This window comes from Elephas maximus, chromosome 10 (genome assembly GCF_024166365.1).
Source record: "Elephas maximus indicus isolate mEleMax1 chromosome 10, mEleMax1 primary haplotype, whole genome shotgun sequence".
In the NCBI taxonomy this organism is placed as follows: domain Eukaryota; kingdom Metazoa; phylum Chordata; class Mammalia; order Proboscidea; family Elephantidae; genus Elephas; species Elephas maximus.
The window spans coordinates 81,242,432-81,265,801 of record NC_064828.1 but is presented as its reverse complement, the minus strand read 5'-3'; the positions used below and the strand labels follow the sequence as shown (position 1 = coordinate 81,265,801).

The 23,370-nt window shown below is 46.0% G+C and overlaps 1 long non-coding RNA gene across 1 annotated transcript in view; it reads right to left on the bottom strand.

The window, feature by feature from the left end:
- LOC126083890 (uncharacterized) overlaps positions 1–21,799 on the bottom strand; it is a 44,741-nt gene extending 22,942 nt beyond the window's left edge. Inside the window, exon 1 of the long non-coding RNA XR_007518890.1 lies at positions 21,284–21,799. This is a non-coding gene — a long non-coding RNA (uncharacterized LOC126083890). The remainder of the gene's footprint in view (positions 1–21,283) is intronic.
- Between the last annotated feature and the right edge of the window lie 1,571 nt (positions 21,800–23,370).

Genomic DNA, 23,370 nt, shown 5'->3' with positions numbered 1-23,370 from the left:
TATCTCAAGTAGCCTGTTCTTTCCAGTGCAGGGGCAGCTCCTTTGAGGAGGGAGGAGGACAGCAACAGTTTCTCTGTGACACCCTGCCCAGGCTCAACGGAGTCTCGGAGAATGACTGCTTTGATTTTTATTTAACTTAGATGTTTACGTGAAACATTACAATTCAAACAGAGCACCCAAAATGGGTGGCTCTTCTATGGTCCTCAGAGGCGAAAGGCTGCCATTTGCCAAAAAACCCCTCAAATCAGACCCACCCTTCATCAGTGCTTACTAACGCTAGGTACTTTGTACTCACTAATCTTATTTCCCCTCACAACTAACCCTAGAAATAGGATAAAGTGTGATTATCTCCACTTTCCAATTGAGAAAAGTGAGGTTCAGAAAGGTTTGAGTACCTTGCCCATTGTGCTGGGGCCAGGGGGAAGAGGAAATTCATTCTAGTTTAAAATGCATTGAAACCAATTTCAAAATAATTTGAGTTTAAAAACAAAATGGACGCCAGCCTTTCTGATGTTCTTTTCCTAGTCTGGGAGGCGAGACAGCCCCAAGGGGTACAGCACCAGTCTTTGTGTTCACACAGGGCTGGGAAGGGGCTTAAGGTACTTTCCTGTCTGTTCTTCAGCCCTCCCAGGCTCCTGGTGGACCTCCCCACAGTCTCGACTCTTGTCCAAGAGCACTGTTTTTAAGAAATAAATACTGTGCTACAAGAACAAATAGGACAAGAATCACTAAGTTAAAAAATTTCCCAAGTATTATGAACTTAAAAAAGGAAACTGTATTATGGGGAATCTCAAACATGTACAGAAGGAGACTGGGTAGTATGATGAGCCCCCCATGTTTCAACAATCACCAGCTCCAGGCTAAACTTGTCCATGTACGCCACCATCACCTCCTCATCTCCCCTGTAATTTGGAAGCAAATCCTATATATCATATCATCTGTAAATATTTCAGTATGTACATCTAAAACAGGGACTCTTTAAAACTTAACCACATTATCATTATCTCAGCTAAAAATTAACAATACCCCTTAATATTACCAAAATTTGGCTGGTGTACAAATTTCCAGAACAGTTTACGCAAAGAAAAAAAAAAAAAACTCACACTGAAATAAGAATATTCCAGAATGTGGTCATACCTTCACAATCTAGTTCATAAAAGGTCACATTTCTGGATTTGGGTAGAAATGTCCTGATTATTAAGTCTCTGAGGGCAATGATCACTTCTTAAGCTTGTTCCCACCGCAGCTTTCAGCTCAGGCAGTGTTTTGCCTGCACATAGTGGGTGCGGGTCAACATGGGCTGGATTTCACGTAAGGATGAACACATGCAAGGGTGGGGATGCAACAGCATTGAGCTAATGCGGGAAGACTGGAGTGCAGCCCCCTGCGTCCTCCCACCCACGCAGATGCCCTGGCTATGAGTGGCTATCCTTGGCTCTTTCGCACAGCACTCCACCCGCCAGCTGCTTGTGCCTCCTCCGGGACCCTCTTCCCTCTCTTGCTTGGGATACTTGATTGTACTCCAGTGGCTCCATGGAATCCCACTTTGTGTGGCCTCCGGCCTTCTCAGTCCTGCCAATTGCTGGAGCGCTCTTAGGGAGAAGAGGGGTGCGCACACAGATCGAGCCTGTGCCAAGGGCTTTGCTCATCTGTCCTCAGAGCAACTCCAGGAGGTGGGTATTGCTGTTACCGCCATTTCATAGAAAAAGAGACTAAGGGTGAGGGCGGGCAAGTCCCTTGCTTGCCTAGGAAGTAGCAGTGCCAGAATTTGAACTCGGTCAGCCTGAATGCCGAATTGGTGCCCTCCATTACAACATTTACCAGTGCCAGTTGCCAGTGAGTTGATTCCGACTCATGTGACCTCCTGTGTGTCAGAGTAGAACTGTACTCCATAGGCTGGTCCATGGCTGATTTTTCAGCAGCAGATGACCAGGACTTTCTTCTGGGGTGCCTCAGGGTGGACTCTAAGCTGAGTGTATTAACCACCTGCACCATCCAGGGACCCATCACGATGTACTGGTTCCCAAATGTTAAGACTCATTAACAAACTGCCAGGCAACTTGGCTTAGGATCAGCCATCCTTTTGAGGACAAATCTCGACAAGCTGGGCTCTGCATTACCGTGCACTTTCCTCTCCAATGTTCATGTCTTCCAGAACAGATACAGCATGACTTATTGTTATACACACCCTTATTAGGAGATTAGCTCAGTTGAATGGAATAAACTTTAGGTCATTCAGCCTCCAATTTCCTGGTTTGTCTTTTTTTCATAGTTAAATAATTGTTTGAGTCACAGATTATGTGACTGTGACAGGTTGGGAGGTTAGGAGGGGATGAGAAGAAACTGGGGCGTGTGCATAAGGCCACCACCTAGATATTTATCCTTTCTGCACTTTGTGTCACATCTCTCAGCTCTGAAGAAAAACCTGACTTTTGGAATACACAGAATCGGGGTCAAGTACTTAAGAATTCTTGGAGGGAGAAAGGCTGGCGTGGGCACCAGTGACTTTGGCCCAGTTGGTCAGAGTTCAGCCTGCATGGCTTCCCCTTGACTGAACTATGGAGGAACAGTTTTAGGTGGTGAGGGGAGGGCCAGGACCCCTGTCTGCCGGGAGTCTGCCTCACCTGCCGCAGATAGCCTGGGAAGTCCAAAGCTGGGTGCTCAAGCTGACTTGGTGGCTTTTTTTACTTACTGTGTGTTTTGATTTTGCCTTGGTTTGTTTCAGCTTTTTCCCAACTCCTGCTGCCCTAGGGAAGTGGAAGGATGTGTGCAGGAGTAAGGAAAAGAGTTGGAAAAAGCAAGGCAGACACAGCGAAGAGAGGCATTGGAAGGCCGATAGAGGCCAAGCAAAGGGGCGGAACCAGTGTCTTCTGTAAGTCTTCATGGGGTTCATGGACACCAGGCATTGATGGTGAACGTCAAGAAGCTGTCTGCCAGCCATAGCAATGGGAAAGCTGTGGCTATCTTTAGGTTCCCTTCAGAATGCCAGGAAATCAATTTAAACCATCTGTTTCCAAAAGTTACATTTGCTGGGACTCCTCCGACTTTGCATGGGGTTAGGTATGCCTATTCTTCATGACCCTTGTTGTTCCAGGCATGGTGTGTTTGTAGGTCAGGCTATATGGCCCTTGTCTATGAGAGATGTGGCTGGGATGGACCTCTTCCTATCCCAGCCCCACTCACACCCAGTCCTTCTCCTGGCGCACAGGGATACTCCTGATTAAATTCTCCAGTGAGCCCTGGTAGGGCCCCAGGACAGAAGCTGCCACACTCTGGGGTAACCTGGACTGGTTTTTGGTCTTGCCCCAGGATGACCAGCCCTCATACTGCAAGAGTTATAGTGGAGTGAGTTGGGAGAACTGTAGGAAAAACCAGGGCAAGGAGGAAGCCTGTTTTTCTAGGACTCCTGCTTAGGCTCTGGAAGATTCTTAAATCCATAGAAAGCAATTGTTGTAGCCACTCAGAACATTACTGAGCATGGTTGGTTGAGGGTCAGAGCAGCTGTTTTAAATTCATTGCTGCCTCCTTTTCTCTCCTGGGTCTCCCTCTCTGGTGTTGTTTGCTTTCACGTTTTTTTCTCCTTTCAGAGTATTTATAACTGCCCCCTCTTTCTTCTTCATTCTCAGTTCCCTTCCCTACCCCACCTTCTTAGCATACTTTTCTTTTGGCCTTCCTCGTTTTACATCTGGATTCCTGGATGGTTTATTTTGTCTGTTTCTAGAGTTTCCCTCCTCTAATTTCTTATTTTTTTTCCTTCAGCTTCAGTTATTTTCCCTGAAGCTTTCCTTGGGCTACATGAGCTTTGATTCCTGTTCATCTGTTTAAGCAGTGCTGGCAAGGAGGAGGCCACAGCCGGCAGGCAGAGCCAGAGCAGCAGAAGAGGACGTGGGCGCCTGAAGAGTCTCCTTCCAGCCCAGGGGGCTGCTGGAAGAGGAGCTTCCTTCAGGGAGGGGGCTGGGGACAGTGCTGCTCTCCCCGTGAGGGCCAGTGGTATCTGCCAGACTGGGGCTTCGGTTGTGGGGTGCAGATGGTATTTTCTCCATGGTGTGCGGGCCTCGGCCCCCTTGTTCAGAGGACGCAATGGAATCCATCCTTCTCTGGTTAGATGGGTGGGTGGGGTAATTAACCAGCTTCAACAGGTAAAAAGGCTGGGGCTCTGGGAAAGGTGCACTGGAAATGTATTGCTTGCAAAGCTCTATGTTGTTGACAAAGGAGAATTGTATCATAAGGGTTTGCCTCTTGGGTGACTCTGGGTATTCTTTGAAGGGACTGTTCTAGGTCTTCCTGGACATCCAGAGCTGTCAGCTGGGGAGACAGAGACAGTTTTCCAGAGGAAGGCCCATCTTCCCATTCCCCCCCGACCAGTGAGCTTTATGAGGGTACAGATGGAGTGCTAGAAGAGGTTGGTCATTGTGGGGCATCTTAAATGCTCTTAGCCACTGGGGGGTAACACAAACCCCTCCTGTGAGGGGCCGCGAGGGTCAGCCTTGGTACTGATAGAGGCAGGTAGCACTTCTTGATGGGTGCTGTGGCAGAGAAATCCTGGAAGTTGCAGCCGCATCCCTCCTTGTCCCGAGTGGCAGGGGCTGGGAGGTGAAAAGCATCCTGGGCTGTGCTCCCCAGCTGTCTGAGGCAAATCGACTGGAGTCCATCTGGCTGTCCCCACCCGCCCAGGCTTTGCTTCCCATCCTGGGCATCAATGCTACAGGGCCCTGGCTGTATCCTCAGTGGGCCCAGCCAAGGGGGCAGCTGAAAAGCACCCGGAGCCGACTTGCACCCTGGGGTAGAGGGAGCCAGGAGCAACAGGTGGAGGCCGGGAGGGCCATGCTCTTTTTCTAGCCCCTGTGGTGATAGTGGCCACACACTTCTCTGGCCAGTGGCATCAAGGCCCCCTCGCCATCTCCACAGGCACCCCTTGCTCCTTTCTACAGGTTCCCTCCCTTCTTCCTCATCATCATCAACACACAATGTGCTCTGCCACTTTAGGAAAGTGCTGGTGATTATATAATTGAAGCTTTAGGAGAAATCTTCGCTTATATTTTCCAAGCCTTCAGCCCTGAGTCCAACTCGGGGTTAGGTATCCTTTAAGGCCCTAAGGCCATAAGGCTCAAGAGCCCCAGGTCCATACTCTAGGCCTATGCATTTAGTTTAACTTGGTTCTAGGCAGAGCCTCCTTCCCAAGGAACTCACAAAGAGGGCTATAGTACACAAAATGAACTATTTGAGGATGGGTGATGAATTTTCTTCCACGTTGCTCTCCTCAACGCTGGCAGGAGAGCTGGGGGCAAGGACCCGGCCCCTTTGTTGTAGGAATTCAGGTTGGGATTAGGGTCCTAACAGCCTTCTAGCTCCTTTCACCTGAGCCGCCTCACTCCTAGCAAAGCCCAAGGAGCAGGGTCCTTGAATTAGCCAGTCTTAGTGCTATCTCATTCTTGCCACCTCCCTCTGCCTTCCTTCTTCCCACGCACCATGTTGGATAAATATTTACACCCTCGGGCTGGCAGGAATCTTTCTACAGCTGCTTCCCTTGGTCTCTAGGAGAGCTTGTTCTCTCGCTGAGCAGCTGCACCAGATCTGGTTGCCACTGGCCAGGCAAGGGCAGGCCTTGGTTTGGGGGCTGCAGTCTCTTGAGGGTGGAAGGGTAGAGTTGGTGGGAGAAACACGGGAACCAAGGAAATCACATGGCCCTAGCAAAGATCCATCCACTTAGGGCTTTGAACTGGTTCTTCTCCATTCAGTCATGGCTCAGGACGCGAAACTGGAACAGACTGGAATTTTTAAAGTTTGGGTGAACCAGAACAATAACTGGAATGGGAAAAATTTCAGGTCGAAGCTCTGCTAGAAACCTAATCTCTCTTTTAGAAAAACAAGGGCAGTGTATGTGTTGCATAGCAACCAAATCTCTCGCCTGTTGGATTTTGAGCAGAGTCAGAACAGCGGCCTGCTCAAAAATGGCTGCAAACAGTGCTGCTTTGAATGCGTGTTATTCTCCACAGTCCTGCCAACAGTCCAATTTCGTGCACCAGGCTCCTGGAAGGGCTCCCTACACCTCTTCCAAGTCTCCCATTCCAGGGCTGTGACTCGTAATTTTTCCTGTTCCGGTTATCATTCCAGATCAACCAATGGTAAAAATTTGGGTCTGTTCCGGTTGCGCTTCATTGGCCATGACTGAACCGGTTCAAACCTGCTCAAAGCCCTGTATCCACTCTCCCCCACTGGCTGCCCACATGGCCACGCTCCAAAAGTTGCCCGATCCCTGTTCTGGCTGGGGAGATGGGTCCTGCTTCTTGAAGGAATAGCTTTCCAGAGTGGAGTCTGCCTAGCTCTAGACTGGGTTTTGCTACAAGAGGAGTCAAAAACAATTCCAGAGCATACTTGCTCATGCTGGGAGAAAATGGTATGCTTGTCAGCACTTCACAGCTTACAAGCACGTAGGATACCCTTGATCCACACTGAAGCAGACCCCCATAGTTCAGAGCAGGAACCTCCGGTAGAGTTTTTATATTGGGTCCTTCCCATTCCTTCCCCAGGCCATTCTTCCTCCCACCCATCCCAGTTCTGTCCACCTTGGAGGTGAGGAATGGGGAGGCAGATCTCCCCTTCTCCCATCTTCTTTGGCAGCGGAGTTTGCAAAGAAACCAAAATGATTTGTTAGATTCTGGTTGGCTGAGCAGGAAATGCAGGTGGTGTGGTGGTTAAGTGCTGTGGCTGCTAACCAAAAGGTAGGCAGTTCGAATCCACCAGGCACTCCCTGGAAACTCTGTGGGGCACTTCTACTCTATCTTATAGGGTTGCTATGAGTTGGAATTGACTTACGGCAATGGGTTTGTTTTTTTTGGTTTTGATGGGTTGAGCACTGTGTGATGTCCCACTCCATATTCTCATGGACTTATTCAAGCCTCATGCTAGCAGACTTTTTAGCCTCCTTGTGGGTGTCTCCTGTCCCTTCAGACCCCCCTCATATAGCGGTGTCCTACCAGGCCCAGAGCCCTGTCTTTCCCTGGTCCTTAGGGTTTAGCCAGGAGCCTCAGATGCCTGGATATGATCTCACCTCCCTGCAGAGAGCGTAGGTCGCCTGCTGCCACCTCCCCTTCCTGTGCCTCAGTTTTCCCCAGAACTGTGGGAGGTAATTAACTTGAGCTCCATAAAGCATTCTGAATTCAGCACAAGAACAGGTTTTAAAAAGCAAAATGGTAGTTTCATTTCAACTCCTTTTTCTAGTTATGTGGGGGAGGGAGATACAATAGAAGAAACTGTTCAGGCTTCAGGGGTCATGAGGATGTGGGTTAAGTAGGGAGGCTGAGGAGGAGGCAGATAGGGCTAAAAAGACCTGGATTCCGTTATCTAAAACTCCATTGGGGTAGGATTTGGATTGGGTAGGGGGCTCTGCTGGGGACCAAGGACAGAGGTCCCAGTTTCCCTGTGCTTACATTAGTGCCAGAAAGAAAGCAAGCTGAATAATCAGTCTCTCTCTCTCTCTCGGATCCATACTGGGAATAGGAGGAAAGTTGATGTCAAAGGTGCCTGGGTATGGCTGCTGAGAAAAGGCCAGAAAGGCCAGGCACAGTGCTAGGTATTCAGCAGGTACAGATGAGGATGGTCTACCCTCCAGCCATCCCAAGGTGAGGCAGGGAGGAGTGGGCTGGGGTTGGGCACTGGGTAGCATACAGGAGAAATGTGAAAAACCTGGCTTGGAAGCCGTGCAGCTGGGAGACATTCCTGCCTGCTTGCCTGCCTCCCCACCCCCAAAAGGTAAAACAAAAAGCAAATAAAACCTGACCATACAGATATTAATACTCTAAACCTAGTGCTGATGTCCAAGCAGCTGCCCTCTTCCCCCTTCTGTTTCTATGAGTGGCTAAAATAAATTTAGAGAAACAACCCCACCCATCTGAGGGCCTTGGATTTCAGAGCAGTGGGGCTCTTCTACTCTGAAAGCCCGTTTTTCAGAGCTGGGAGCTTTTTGTTTAAATTCCATCTGGGAATGGAATGCTCTTGATCTAAAATAATTATTTTATTGCATTCATACATTCATCATAGATAAACGCTTTGATATAGGATGGGTTGCTAAGAAGCTATCTACAGATGTTCTGCAGCTTAAAATAGTCAACTCTATGCGGCCAATGCCTAGTTGGATCCTTTGGGAAATTTATTGCAAGATTATTCTTCTCGGTGTTCTGTGCACATTCAGCCAAGTCGCTCTGCTGTCTGTCATACAGAGCAGTGGTTATGGAAACTGCCATCTTGGACTCCTGTCAGAGATCAGCGGACAGACAGGGACTACGGGAAAGCAGCTTCAGAGAGCTCTCAGCAAGAGACAGAGCACCTGGTAACCAGTGATACATGCTTCCCCCCGCCCAGCAAACCCTTCTTCCTCCTGCTTGGTCTCCACCACTTCTCAGCAGGCCTCGGTGGCTTGGATTCATCCCGCCCACACCAGCAGGCTCCTTCAGTGCTTTTTTTTGTTGCTCATGTTGCATTTTTCAGCTTCTTTCCTGTCTCTCACCTCTTCCCCCTCCCTTCTCTTGAACACCTGGCTCCGTGTGCCATCTTTGCTTCTTCTTGACAGGCTATGAAGCGCTGTTGAGCTGGGGAACTGCTTCCCCTCAGTTCATGCCACCATGTTGGTGGGATCCCTGGGCCTTTTGTTTTGTTTTTCTTTTTCTTCATTTCTCATCTCTCTACTTACCTTTATGTTCCTGTCTCCTGAATACCTGGCACTCTGGGCCATCTCTGCCCCTTCTAGCAGGATGTACTGTGTGGCTTGGGCGCTAATTCCCTGGTCTGTGAAGCTGTGTCAGTGGGATCCCTGGGGGCTTTTCTTTTTATTTTATTATTACTTTTTTTTTTCCTTTTTGTTTTTCTTCATCTCTCAGCTTCTCATCTCTTTCTACTTTCCTTCTTTTCCTGTCTCGTAAATACCTGGTGCTGTGTCCCATCTCCAACCCTTCTAGACAAGCTGTGCCCCGAGGCCTGGGAGCCACTTCCCCAGTTGCTGGTGGGATCACTGGGGGCATTTCTTATTTATTTATTTTTTCTCTTTTTCGTTTTCCCTTTTTGTTTTTCTTCATTTCTCAGTTTCTCGTCTCTCCACTCCAACAGCAGGCTTCCTCAGCACATTTTTTTTTTTTTGGGCTCCTGTTTCTCTCTCCTCTTTCTCTTCTTTCCCATACCCAACTTAGCAACACACAACAACCTTTCCTTTCCCTCCTGCCTATCTGCACCGTGTGCTGAACACTGCACCCATGAGTAGCACAGGTACGGCCTACCGGAACCTTCCCTGCACTGACCTGCAGTCTGCTCTGTCAGCCCAGTACGTGCCACAAACAACCCATGTCAGCCCTTTCCCTTCAGCTGGACCTGCCCTGCTGCACCACAGGTGAGCGACTGCCCCTGCCCATTGGACAAGAGGTGAAAAGCATTGTGCCCGCAGACGAGCAAACAACAAAGAACACATAGCCCGCCTGCTCAGAGATAACCAAATAAAACAAACAAAAAAACAAGATGAAATAAACAGACCTACAATCAATAAACAAAGAAAATAACTCCTGAATGTCCTGAAGACAGCAGACATCAAAACATATTAAAAAAACAGGACAGGATGGTTTCAGTATGCATCTAAATAAAACACCAGATGACTTTCCAGTAGAAGAAAAGGCACTGGAGCTACTGATAGGGAATTCAAATCTCTAATTTCAGAGCTGAAAGGGTTGAAGCAAAAAGCGGACAAAAACGAGGAAAAAATATACAAATTCATGGAAAAGGCACACAAAATCATGGAAAATACAGACAAAACAATGGAAGAATTCAAAATGTCAAAACAAATCCCCAACTAGAAATCATACAAAAACAACAATTATAAATTCAGAAGGTAAACAACAAGATTTCAGGAATGGACAGTGTCACAGAAGGTCTGAGGTCCAGGTTTGAGACACTGGAAGACAGGATCGGCAAAGTTGAAGATGAATACTTGGATACTACTTTGTCTGAGAAAAAATCAGTAAAAAGAATGAAGAAAAATGAAGTAACCCTGAAAATGATGTGGGATAAAATCAAAAGCGAAAATTCGTGAGTGCTTGGAGTTTGAGAACACTGGGAGAAAATGGAAAACACAGAGAAGATTGCTGAAGAATTGCTGACAGAAAACTTCCCTAATACCATGAATGATGAAAAGATGACCATCGAAGATGCTCAAAGAACCCCATATAAGATAAACCCTGAAAGAAAATCACCAAGGCTTATCATAATCACCCTCACCAAAACCAAAGCAAAGAAAGAATCCTCAAAGCAGCTTGAGAAAAACGAAAAGTCACATACAGAGGGGAAACCATAAGACTAAGTTCTGATTACTCAGCAGAAACCATGCAGGCAAGAAGGCAATAGGATGATGGATATAAAACCATGAAAGAAAAAACTGCCGAACAAGAATAATATATCCTGCAAAACTCTCGTTCAAATATGATGGTGAAATTAGGACATTTCCAGATAAGCAGAAATTAAGGGAATACATAAAAACCAAACCAAACTTACAAGAATTACTGAAGGGAGTCCTTTGGTTTGAGAACGAACAACATCAGATGACAGCCTGAATCAGGGACACAAGATCGCACTAGTCAGATAACCTACGTAGGAAATGAACTCTCAAGAACTACTCAAAACTAAAAGATTTACAACAGGGAACCAGAGAGGTTAATCTGTAAAGGACAACAACAGTCAGAACAATAAAACAGGGAATAAACAGTGTAGGTATAGAACTTTCTAATGGAGAGGAAGGCAAGGTGATACCAAGTAATGAAAGACTGGTTCAAACCTAGGAAAATAAGGGTAGATTTCAAGGTAACCACAAAGAAAGTTAACAAACGTACTCATCAAAATAAAGAAGAAAAACATAAAGTCTCAGCAAAAACAAAAGAAATGAAAAAAAAAAAAAATCCAAAAACAAAAGGAATTCAGCACAGAGAGTAAGAGGAACAAAGAAAATGTCAGCACCACCAAAGAAAGCACTACAAAATGACAGCAATAAACTCACACCTATCAATAATTACACTGAATGTAAATGGCCTAAATGCACCCATAAAGAGACAGAGAGTGAAGGAATGGATAAAAAAACAGGATCCATCAAGAGACACACCGTAGAAACAAAGACATAAATTTATTAAAAATCAAAGAGTGGAAAAAAAATATCAAGCAAACAGCTACCGAAAAAGAGCTGGAGTGGCAATACTAATCTCAGATAAAACAGACTTTAAAACAAATCTACCATAAAAGACAAAGAAGGACACTATATGATGATTAAAGGGATGATTCATCAAGAAAACATAACCATAATAAATATCTGTGTACTCAATGATAGGGCTCCAAAATACATAAAACAAGCTCTAACAGCACTGAAAAGAGAAATCGACAGTTCTACAGTAATAGCAGGAGACTTCAACACACCACTCTTGGTAAGGGATAAAACATCTAGAAAGAAACTCAACAAAGATACAGAAGATCTAAAGGCCACAATCAGCCAAGCTGAACTCATAGACATATATAGAACACTCCACCCAACAGTTGCAAAGTATGCATTCTTTTCTAACACACATGGAAAGGTCTCCAGAAGAGACCACATCTTAGGCCACAAAGCAATCCTCAACAAAATTCAAAACACTGAGATAATACAAACTATCTTCTCTGATTACAATGCCATAAAAGAACAAATTAACAACAGGGAGAGCAAGGGGAAAAAAAATCAGTTACATGGAAGCTGATTAACACCTTGCTTAAAAACCACTGGGTAACAGAAGAAATCAAAGACAGAATAAAAAAAACTCCTAGAATCAAATGAGAATGAAAACACATCATATAAAAAGCTTTGGGACACAGCAAAGGCAGTGCTCAGAGGTCAATTTATAGCAATAGATGAGGGACAAAATCAAAATATTAGCTACACAACTCAAGCAAACAGAAAGAGTGCAGCAAAAGAAGCCCACAGCCATCAGAAGAAAGGAAATAATAAAGATCAGAGCAGAAACAAATGAAATAGAGAATAGAAAGAATCAACAAAACCAAAAGTTGGCTCTTTGAAAGGATCAACAAAATTGACAAAGCACTGGCCAAACTGACAAAAGAAAAACAGAAGAGGATGCAAATAACCCAAATAAGAAGTGAAATAGTGAACATTACAACAGACCCAGCTGAAATAAAAAAGGATCAAAACAGAGTTACTATGAAAAACTACACTCCAACAAATTTGAAAACCTAGAGGAAATGGACAAATTTCTAGAAACACACTACCTACCCAAACTAACACAAGATGATGCTAAAATCTGAACAGACTCATAACAAGAGAAGAGAATGAAAAGGTAATTTAAAAACTTCCAACAAAAAAAAGCCCTGGCCCAGATGGCTTCACTGGAGAATTCTACCAAACATTCAGAGAGGAGCTTACACCAGTACTGCTCAAACTATTTCAGAATATAGAAAAGGAAGGGATACTTCCAAATTCATTCTATTAAGCCAGGATAACCCTAATACTAAAATCAGGCAAAAACACCACAAAAAAAGAAAATTACAGACCAATATCTCTCATAAATATAGATGCAAAAATTCTCAATAAAATTCTAGCCAATAGAATTCAGCATCATATGAAAAAAATAATACATCGTGACCAAGTGGGATTCATACCAGGTATGCAAGGATGGTTCAACATTAGAAAATCAATCAACATAATCCACCACACAAATAAAAGAATCACACGATCATTTCAATCGATACAGAAAAGGCATTTGACAAAGTTCAATACCCATTCCTGATAAAAACTCTCAATAGATATAAAGGGAAATTCCTCAACATAAAATGGGCATCTATAAAAAACAAACAGCCAACATCATTCTTAATGGAGAGAGCCTGAAAACATTCCCATTGAGAACAGGAACAAGACAAGTATGCCTTTTATCACCAGTCCTATTTAACATTGTGCTGGAAGTCCCAGCTAGAGCAATAAGGCAAGACAAAGAAATAAACGGCATCCAAATTGGTAAGGAAGAAGTAAAACCGTCCCTATTTGATAATATGACACTCTACATAGAAAACCCAAAAGACTCCATGAGAAAACTACTGGAACTAATAGAAAGATTCAGCAGAGTAGCAGGGTACAAGAAAAACATACAAAAGTCAGTTGGAGTCCTATACATCAATAAAGAGAATGATGAAAAGGAAATCAGGAAAACAATACCATTTATAACAGCCCCTAAAAAAATAAAATACTTAGGAATAAATCTAACCAGAGATGTAAAAGACCTATACAAGGAAAAGTATAAAACACTACTGCCAGAAACCAAAAGAGACCTACATAAACGGGAAAACATACCATGCTCATGGATAGGAAGACTAAACATTGTGAAAATGACAATTCTACCCAAAACAATCTAAAATACAATGCAATCCTGACCCAAATACCAACAACATTCTTTAAAGAGATGGAAAAACTAATCATTAATTTTATATGGAAAAGAAAGAGGCCCTGGATAAGGAAAGCACTATTGAAGGAGAAGAATAAAGTAGGAAGACTAGCACTACCTGACCTCAGAACCTATTATACAGCTACAGTAATCAAAACAGCCTGGTACCGGTACAACAAGAGATAATGACCAATGGAACAGAATTGATAACCCAGATGTAAATCCATCCACCTAGGGTCACCTGATCTTTGACAAGGGCCCAAATCCATCAAATGGAGAAAAGACAGTCTTTTTTACAAATGGTACTGGCAAAACTGGATGTCCATCTGCAAAAAAATGAAACAGGACCCATACCTCACACCATATACAAAAACTAATTCAAAATAGATCAAAGACTTAAATATAAAGGCAAAAACTATAAAGTTCATAGAAAAAAAACAGGATCAACACCAGAGGCCCTAATACATGCCATTAACAGGATACAAAACATAACCAACAACACACGAACTCCAGAAGATTAGCTAGATAACTGGGATCTTCTAAAAATTAAACATGCTCATCAAAAGACTTCACCAAAAGAGTAAAAAGAAAACCTACAGACTGGGAAAAAATTTTTGGCTATTACAAATCAAAGGTCTAATCTCTGAAATCTACAAGAAAATCCAATACCTCTACAACAAAAAGACAAATAATCCATTTAAAAAATGGGCAAAGGAAACGAACAGACACTTCACCAAAGAAGACATTCAAGCGACCAATGGATACATGAGGAAATGCTCGTGATCACTAGCCATTAAAGAAATGCAAATCAAAACCACAATGAGATACTATCTTACCCTTATGCACTGTTAGTGGGAATGCAAAATGATAAAACCATTTTGGGAAATGATATGGCGCTTCCTTAGAAACCTAGAAATAGAAATACCATATGATCCAGCAATCCCACTCCTAGGAATATATCCTAGAGAAATGAGTCATCACACGAATAAACATATGCATACCCATGTTCACTGCAGCACTGTTTACAATAGCAAAAAGATGGAAACAACCTAGACGCCCATCAACAGATGAATGAATAAACAAACTACGGTACATACACGCAATGGAGTATCACGTGAGGATAAAGAACAACGATGAATCTGCAAGGCATCTCATTACATGGATGGAATCTGGAGGACATTATGCTGAGTGAAATAAGTCAACCACAAAAGGACAAATATTGTATGAGACCACTACTATAAAAATTCATGAAAAGGTTTACCCACAAAAAGAAACAATCTTTGATGGTTATGAGGGAGTGGAGGGTTGGGGATGGAAAAACATTAAATAGACAATAGGTAAGTGGTAACTTTGGTGAAGGATAAGACAGTACACAATACTGGGGAAGCCAGGACAACTTGTACAAGGCAGGGTCATGCAGCTCCATAGACACATCCAAACTCCCTGGGGGATCAAACTGCTGGGCTGAGGGCCGTGGGGACCACGGTCTGAGGGAACATCTAGCTCAATTGGCATAACATAGTTTATAAAGAAATTGTTCTACATTCTACTTTGGTGAGTAGCATCTTAAGTCTTAACAGTCTATGAGCAGCCATCTAAGACACTCCACTGGTCTCACCTCTTCAGGAGCAAGAGAGAATGAAGAAAACTAAAGAAACAAGACAAAGATTAGTCCAAAGGACTAATGGACCACATCTACCATGGCCTCCAGCAGACTGAGTCCAGTACAACCAGAAGGTGCCCGGCTACCACCACTGACTGCTCTGACAGGGATCACAATGCAGTGTCCCAGACAGAGCTGGAGAAAAATGTAGAACAAAATTCTAACTCACAAAAAAAGACCAGAATTACTGGCCTGACAGAGACTAGAGAAACCCTGGGAGTATGGCCCCTGGATACCTTTTTAGCTCAGTAATGAAGTCACTCCAGAGGTTCACCCTTAAGCCAAAGATTAGACAGGCCCATAAAATAAAATGAGACTAAAGGGGCACGTCAGGAGGGGACAGGAAAGCTGGTAACAGGGAATCCAAGGTTGAGAAGGGAGAGTGTTGACAGGTCGTGGGGTTGTTAATCAGTGTCACGAAACAATATGTGTAAAAAAAAAATATGTGTACTAACTGTTTAATGAGAAGCTAGTTTGTTCTGTAAACTTTCATATAAAGTACAATTAAGAAAACAAAAAAAACCCAAAACCTAACTCCTAATAGATCATAGATCTAAATGTAAAACATAAAACTATAAAACTTTTAGAATATAGGAAATCTTCATGAGCTGGGGTTAGGCAGAGTCTTTAGATGTGATACCAAAAAGATCCACAAAAGGTAAAAGTGATAAATTAGATCTCTTCAAAACTGAAAACTTCTGCTCTGAGAAAGATATTCTTCAGAGAATGAAAAAACAAGCTACAAACTGGAGAAAATATTTGCAAATCACATATCCTACAAAGGAAGTGTATCCAGAGTATATAAAGAACTCTCAGAAGTCAACGATAAGAAAACAAATAGCCCAATTAAAAAAATAGGCAAAAGACTTGGACAGGCTCTTCACCGAAGAGAACATACAGATGGCAAGTAAACACATGAAAAGATGTTCAATATCATTAGCTATAAAAAACACAAATTAAAACTACGATGAGATATCACTACATACCGATTTGACTAATGGCTAAATAAAAAATACTGACAATTCTGAATGCTGGTGAGGATATGGAGAACTGGGACCCTCATAAATTGTTGGTGGGGATACAGAGTGGTATAGCTGCTACGGAAAACAATTTGGCAGTTTCTTATCAATTTTAACATACCCTTGCCATATTACCCAGCAATTCCACTCCTAGTTATTTACCCTAGAGAAATGAAAACCAGGGCTTCGAACCAGTTCTTCCTGGTTCAGTCATGGCCAAGGAAGCAAAACTGAAACAGACCTGAAGTTTTAAAATGTGAGTAAACTAGAAAAATAGCCAGAACAAGAAAAATTCCGAAGCCCTGCTAGGAACCTTATCTCCCTCTTAGAAAACGAAGGCAGCGTGCCCGCTATATAACAACCACATCTCTTGCCTGTCAGATTTTGAGCAGATACAGTAACAGCAGTGCCCCACTCAAAGAAGGCAGCCCACTGTGCTGCTCTGAACATGTGTCACTCTCCACAGTCTGGTCGATGAGCCAGTATCACGCATCAGGCTCCTGAAAGGGCTCACGGTGCCCCTTCTGAGTCTCTCATTCCAGGGCTTTGACCTGTAAGTTTTCCCATTCCAGTTATCCTTCCCAATCACCCAAACTGTAGAAACTTGAGTCTGTTCCGGTTTTGCTTGTTGGCCATGACTTAACTGGTTCGAACTGGTTAGAAGCGCTGATAGAAACTTAACCATCACAAAAACACTGGTACCTGAATGTTTACTGCATTTCTATTTGTAATGACCAAACCTGGAAACAATCCAATGTCCTTCATCGGGTGAATGGATAAACAAACTGTGGTGTACCCACATACAGTAGAATACTATTCAACAGTAAAAAGGAAGGAACTATCGATATATAAAACAACATGGATAAATCTCGAAAGTATCAGTGCTGTGTGAAATAAACTAGTCTTAGAAAAGTTATATACTGTATGGTTCCATTATATGGTATTCTGGAAAAGACAAAATTGCAGTGACAGAGAACAGATAAGTGGTTGCCAGGGGTTAGGGAGTGGGGAGAACGTGACTACAAAGGCAGAGCTGCAGGGACTTTTTTAGGGGTAATGAAACTGTTCTGTTTCCTCATGGTGGTGGTAGTTACATAATCTATTTATATGTTGAAATTCATAAAGCTGTATACCAAATAAAGGTCAATTACACATGCTAAAAAGTAAGAAAAAAAAGGTATGGGAATGAATGTATACTCCAAACTGAAATAACTGCTTGAAAGAAATGAGTATTCCATGAGCTGTAAGGGAGAGGACAGATACCTTGGTTGGGGGGCAGGTGGTGCAGGGAGGATCAAGAGCGGTTTCCCTGAGGAGGTGATGCCTGAGTTGGGTTCTTTTTTTTTGAGTTGGGTTCTAAAGAATGATTTAGAATTTATCTGAGCCAAAGGAAGGTCAACTCTGACAGAAGGAACAGCACATGCAAAGGCCCTGGGGCAGGAGGAAGAATGGTTCATTTGCATCTAAAACTGACTAGAGCAAAGAGAGGGCTGTGGGGGATGGCATGGTCATGGGGAGAGAGGGGGTGTGAAAGTCAAGGCTGGAGCAGTAAGAGAGAGTCAAACCATGCTGGATTAGGGCTTGGCCTTTATTCTAAGAGGAATGAGTGATCAAGGGTTTTAGGCAAGGGGAATGCAAGATCACATCTGGGTTTTGAAAAAGATCATTTGGGCTGCAGTGAGGAGAGAGGTTGAGGGAGGGTGGGGACAGGGCCCAGGCATGCAGAAATCCTGGAATTGGAAAGAACTTCTAAAACAGGGTTTCTCAAAGTCAGTCCTGTTGACATTTTGGCCTGATCACTCTTTGTTTAGTGGGCTGTCCTGTGCATCACAGGACGTTTAGCAGCATTCCTGGCCTCTAGCCACTAAATGCCAATCCAAATGCTCCCTTACCCCCAAGTTGTCACAACCAAAAACATTTCTAGGCACTGCCAAATGCATACTGGGGAGCAACACTGCCCCCAGTTGAGAATCATTGCTTTTAACTAATTGAATCCTGTGTTCCTGGCTTCATAATAAAGTCACCTGATGAGCTTAAAAAATACAAATGCTGGGCCTCACCCCAAACCAACTGAATCAATCTTTGGGGGTGGGGTGGGACCAGGCAACTGTATTTTTTTTAAAACTCCTCAGATGATTCTACCCAGAGTGCGAGTTGAGAACCACTGGTCTAGTCCAATCTTCCCCATCTATGGATAGAACACTGAGGCCCAGAGAACAGAAAAACACACTCAGGATCCTGCAGTAACTTAGAGGCAGAGTAGCTCTAGAATCTAAGATTCTTGACTCCTACTCCAGTGCTCATTCCATTAGACCTTGCTGCCTCTTAACAGTGACACAGAACATACTCTGGGCAAGGTCAGAAAGTTCAACCTCCCTAAATCATCCCAGTGTGAAGTCCTATAGGGGCTCCTGTCCCCCGCTTCCTGCTAAGCCCAAGCCCTTCCCTGCTGCCACCCCTTGAAACTCTGCCAGTCCCCTCTACTCCTGCTGCTAGATTTAGAGTGATCAAAGTATGGAAATGGATTTAACAGCAAAGGTTCGGCTAAAACTAAAAAGATGTATGCTGCTCATGAGGCTCTAGGTCCAGTGGTGGTTCAGTGGTGGAATTCTCACCTTCCATGAGAGACCCAGGTTTTATTCCTGGCCAACGCACCTCACGCATAGCCACCACTGGCCTGTCAGTGGAGGCCTGTGTGTTGCTAGGATGCCGAACAGGTTTCAGTGGAGCTGCCAGAATAAGATAGACTAGGAAGAAAGGCCTGGCAATCTACTTCTGAAAATCAACTAATGAAAACCCTGTGGATCACAACAGTCTGATCTGCAAATGATCATGGGGATGGCACAAGACCGGGCAGTATTTGGTTCCGCTGTGTATGGGGTCACCATGCGTCATTGGCCAACTTGATAAGGCCGCTAACAAACAGCTTCTAGACTAAGATGGATTAGACTAAGAAAGGCCTGACAATCTACTTCTGAAAATCAGCCAATGAAAACCCTGTGGATCACAAGTTCGGATCTCATTGTGCATGAAGTCCCCATGAGTCTGGGATGACTTGACAACAGCCACCAACAACTCAAGAGGCCCAGATAATAGAGAGGCCCTTGCCCTCAAGGAACTTACAGTCTGGTGGGTAAACAGATGATTTCCATAGAATGCAGTTAGAATGCTGGAGTGCTGCAGGGTACAATGCACCACTGCTAGAGAGGCATTCTTCCTGACTGGGGCTCAGTGCCACCTGGGGTAGCTGCACAGCCCCAGTGGAGTGAACCTCAGGAGCAATGCCCCACAGAGGGATGTGCAACAACTACTAGCAAGGTCTGCAGTTTGGAGTGGGCGGAGGGCAAAAAATGGTTGTCAGAGTTAAGCACTGGCTAAAAAAATGAGTCTAACCCTCCTGAGCATCCCAGTAGGTAGTCACTAATATTAGTACCATTTTTTACAGATGAGGAAACTGAAGCTCCAAGAGGTTGAGTGATCTGCTTGAAGTCATGCAGGTGGTAACTAACTGGCAGAGTTGTGCTTCTATCAAAGTCTAGGTGACTCAAAACTCCTGTTCTTGAATGTGGGCTATCCTGTCTCTCCAGGCAGGCCCAGGCAGCGGGTGGGGGTGAGGGAACTCCGCTATGGGCTAACCCGGGAATTTCCCTCTGGGAAGGTGTTAACACAACTGACCTAAGAATGAGAATTATTTAGACATCCCACTTGAGGCAGAGGGTGAGACAACGCCATCCCCCGCCAGGGTCACACTGCCAGAGCTGGGTTCTCAGCAGTCCTAGCAGGACACAGCCTGACCCGACCTATATCCCAAAGGTTCCAGACAGCCACACAGTTCCTTATTTAAAATAAGTCTTAAAGGACTCTGTTGAGCCCTCTGCCTGGCTCAGGGGTATACTGGCAGCTGAGTGTGTCACCTACTAAGCGCTCTGAGGGGCTCGAGGATGGCAAATGATAGGATACAGCTTTTACTGATGGGGTCCCACTTTGCTGCCGCATTGTCTAGCTGTTTCCAAAAATGCTTGTGACCATGTATTTTTCAGTCTGATGCCTTCCTTGGCTCCACAGGCTTTGAAAGTACTCCAGGCAGGCATGCTCCCTCCACCTCATCTGGACCAATCTCACTCCTCCCCAGGGCTCCCAGTCCAGCACCCTATCCCCTTTTCCAGGCCTCAAGGCCTTCGGTGTCCAGGGCTGGAGGGTGGGGTGGGGATGCAGAGTGAGAGAGATATACATCAAATTTATAAGTTGTTAGTTGGCCTTTTAATGGATGTCTACGCCAAAGCGGAGTACCCTGGGTAGTGCAAACAGTTAATGCCAAAAAGGCTGGATGTTTAAGTCCACCCAGAGGTGCCTCCGAAGAAAGGCCTGGCAATCTAATTCTGAAAGATCAGCCATTGAAAATCCTAGAGAGCACAGTTCTACTCTGACACACATGGGGTCACCATAGTCGGAGTCAACACAAGGGCAACTGGTCTGGGTATTCCGAAGATTCCTTTTGCAAAGTGAATACTTCCCAGAATCTGTTTTGTAGCCTCAGGAGTGATTTAGTTTACGTCCAACAGCCATACATATAGAGAGAGGCTTGTGAACCAGGTGTGAAGTTAGGCATTTTATCGACCAATTTAAGGCGGCACTGTTATCCCTACTGTATAGACCAGGGAATTGAGGCGTTGGTCAGTAACTTAAAAAGTCACCCAACTCCAGTCCTGAATCACTAATTCTCAAACCTTAGTGGGCGTGAGTCACTTAGGAAGAAATTTACCAAAAACGCAGATTCCCCGTCCTGCTCTACAGTGCCTGATTCACCAGGCCTGGGTTGAGGCCGAGGAATCTGCATTCCACTTAAGTACTCAAAACCAAGTGACTCCCGGAGCCCCAGTAGGTTCACCTTCTCTCTCTAACCCAGGGATTCTGCGGCTGCCCCAGAGTCTCAGGTAGCAGAGTTGGGGCAAAGGCTAGGCCCAACCCAAAGAATCTGGGGAGCTGGTAAATGACCTGAAGCCGGGGCGGAAGTGCAATACCGTCGGGCTCTGAGCTGGCAGGTCCTGTGCTGCAGCCAGGGCCAAGAGGGGACCCTGGATGTGGGATGCCTTAGCGGGCGCTGGTGACGAGGCCTGGCAGTCTAGGGGCCCGCGGCCTGGCGCCCACGATCTCACCTGCTGAGAGGTGCGCCCAGGATCCAGGTTGGCCGATGAGTGAATCCGCAGCGCCTCCCACTTTCCGAGGACTCACTTTCCCCTTCACAAAATCTAACACTCCCAAACCCAAAGTCCTTGGCCCGCCCCTCCCCGTGAGGCGCCTGCTCGAGGCCAGCGGGGAGGGCCCGGAAGTCGGGCCGGCACGGACCGCCTGCCCGCTCGCCTCCCGGTCGGAAGCGGCAGTTCAGGTGAAGGGCGGCCGCTCCGAGCAAGGCGCGCGCGCGGAGCTGGAGGGTGGCCGGCCGTGGAGGAGGCGGGAGGGTCGCGCAGGCCTCCTGACGGGCTGCTTGCCCGGATTGGGGCTCGTGGCCGTGCAGCTACCGCTGGGCACCTAGTGTGCTCGTCTGGGCAGGGCGGGCCGGCTGCAGTCCTCAGACCCCTCACCCGACTGCGGCCAGGCTGGGCGCGGCTCCTGGTTCGGCCGCGACGTGGAGGGCCGGTCAGCAAAGGGTTAACGAGGCTCGCTCTCGCCCCTCGCTCCCTCACCCTTGGAAAGTCCCCGAAATGACGTTTCAACCCGACAATTAAAAAAGAGTTTAATTATAGAGACAGGCTCTGGGAGCTGAAACAAACCGGGCCGGGCGGCGGAGCCGGTAAACAACTCGGGAACGCGCGGGCTCTGCCGGCCGCCGCCCCGCGGAGCCTGCGTCCCCGGGAGCGGGGGAGGGGAGGCCCCGCCGAGAGCTGGAAAAGCGGAGGAAATTCGAGGAATCGCCTTGTGCTTTGAAAAAAAAGTGTATTTTGAGCTAGCCCGGGGCGCCGAGGCCTCATGACGGTGCCTCAGGCCGGTCCCGCAGCCGCGGAGGGAAAGTTGGCGCCGCCCGGAGCGGGTGGACAGCCGGTGCCCGGTGTGGGGACTGGCCACCGGCGGGAATGCGGCCCGGTCCGCTCCCCTTCCCCCCTTCACTTCTCCATTCCCGCTCCCCCCCCCCCCAGCTGAGCTTCGCGAACTCTCTGGAGTTAAAGACCAGCCAACCCCTTTTCTTTGGTGTGTGTGTGTCTCTGTGTGTGTAATCAGAAACCGAAATAGCTTCACATCAGGACTCAGACTAACCTCGTGGTCTTAACGCGCACCCAGCTCTGTTCTGAAATCTGGAACTCATTATCTCATCACCAAGAAACTGCACGAACAATCCCCCCACCCCCGCCCCGTAACTCCTTGGAGCTGGAAAAAGGAGCGAGCAAACATCCCTTTAAGAAAGAAACCTACACTTGAATGATTTAAATTAAGGTGGAGGGGAGTTATTTCCTTTCTGGCGCTTGCCAGATTTCAAGAAAAGCTGAAAAATGGAAGCAAGGGGAGGGAAGCAACAGGCGGCTGGAGAGCAGCAGAAGAGAAAGGAAGAGGCAGCAGCCGGATTAAAAAATGGGGGCCATCAATTTAAGTTAGAGGGGACAAATAAAAGCAAACCAGGCTGGGGATCACGTAGCCTCGTGGCTGCAGCTGAAGTTTTGTGTTTCACAAAGACGAAAAACAACCGGTTTCTAAAACAGTTGTGATTTGGAAGGTTTTCCCGGATTTGCTTGGAGGTTGACGAAAAAATAAATGCGGTAAAAGTGAGAGAGAGTGAGTGTGTGTGTGTTTGTGTGTGTGCGCGCGCGCGCGCCTGTAGGAGGGTGCTGAGCGTGCGACTCAAGTGCTCTGGTCGGCCCACCCCGTCCTTTCCAAAGAAACGTGCTCATAATGGGGTGACCTAATTACATCGCAATGGAACCCGCTCCTAGCCACTCGGCGCTCGGGGTTTCATAACTGACCCAGCGGCCTCGAATGCTGGGAAGAAACGTGCGAGGGCCGAGGCGGCTGTCGGGCTCGCGTGGAAATAGGAAAGAAACGCGGTCCGGCAATTTCCGCCTCGGTTTCCCCTCCAGCACCCGAGCGGGTCGGGGGAGACGTTCACAACTTTTTATTTGCATGTGAGGAGGTACCCGAATCTAACAGTAAATAAATATATATTTTACGTTTCTTAAAGGCGTAATAATCCATTATGGGTCCGCTCGGTTTCCCGTGGCCCCTCTCCCTCCCCCGTCCCGCCAAAATAGCGCAG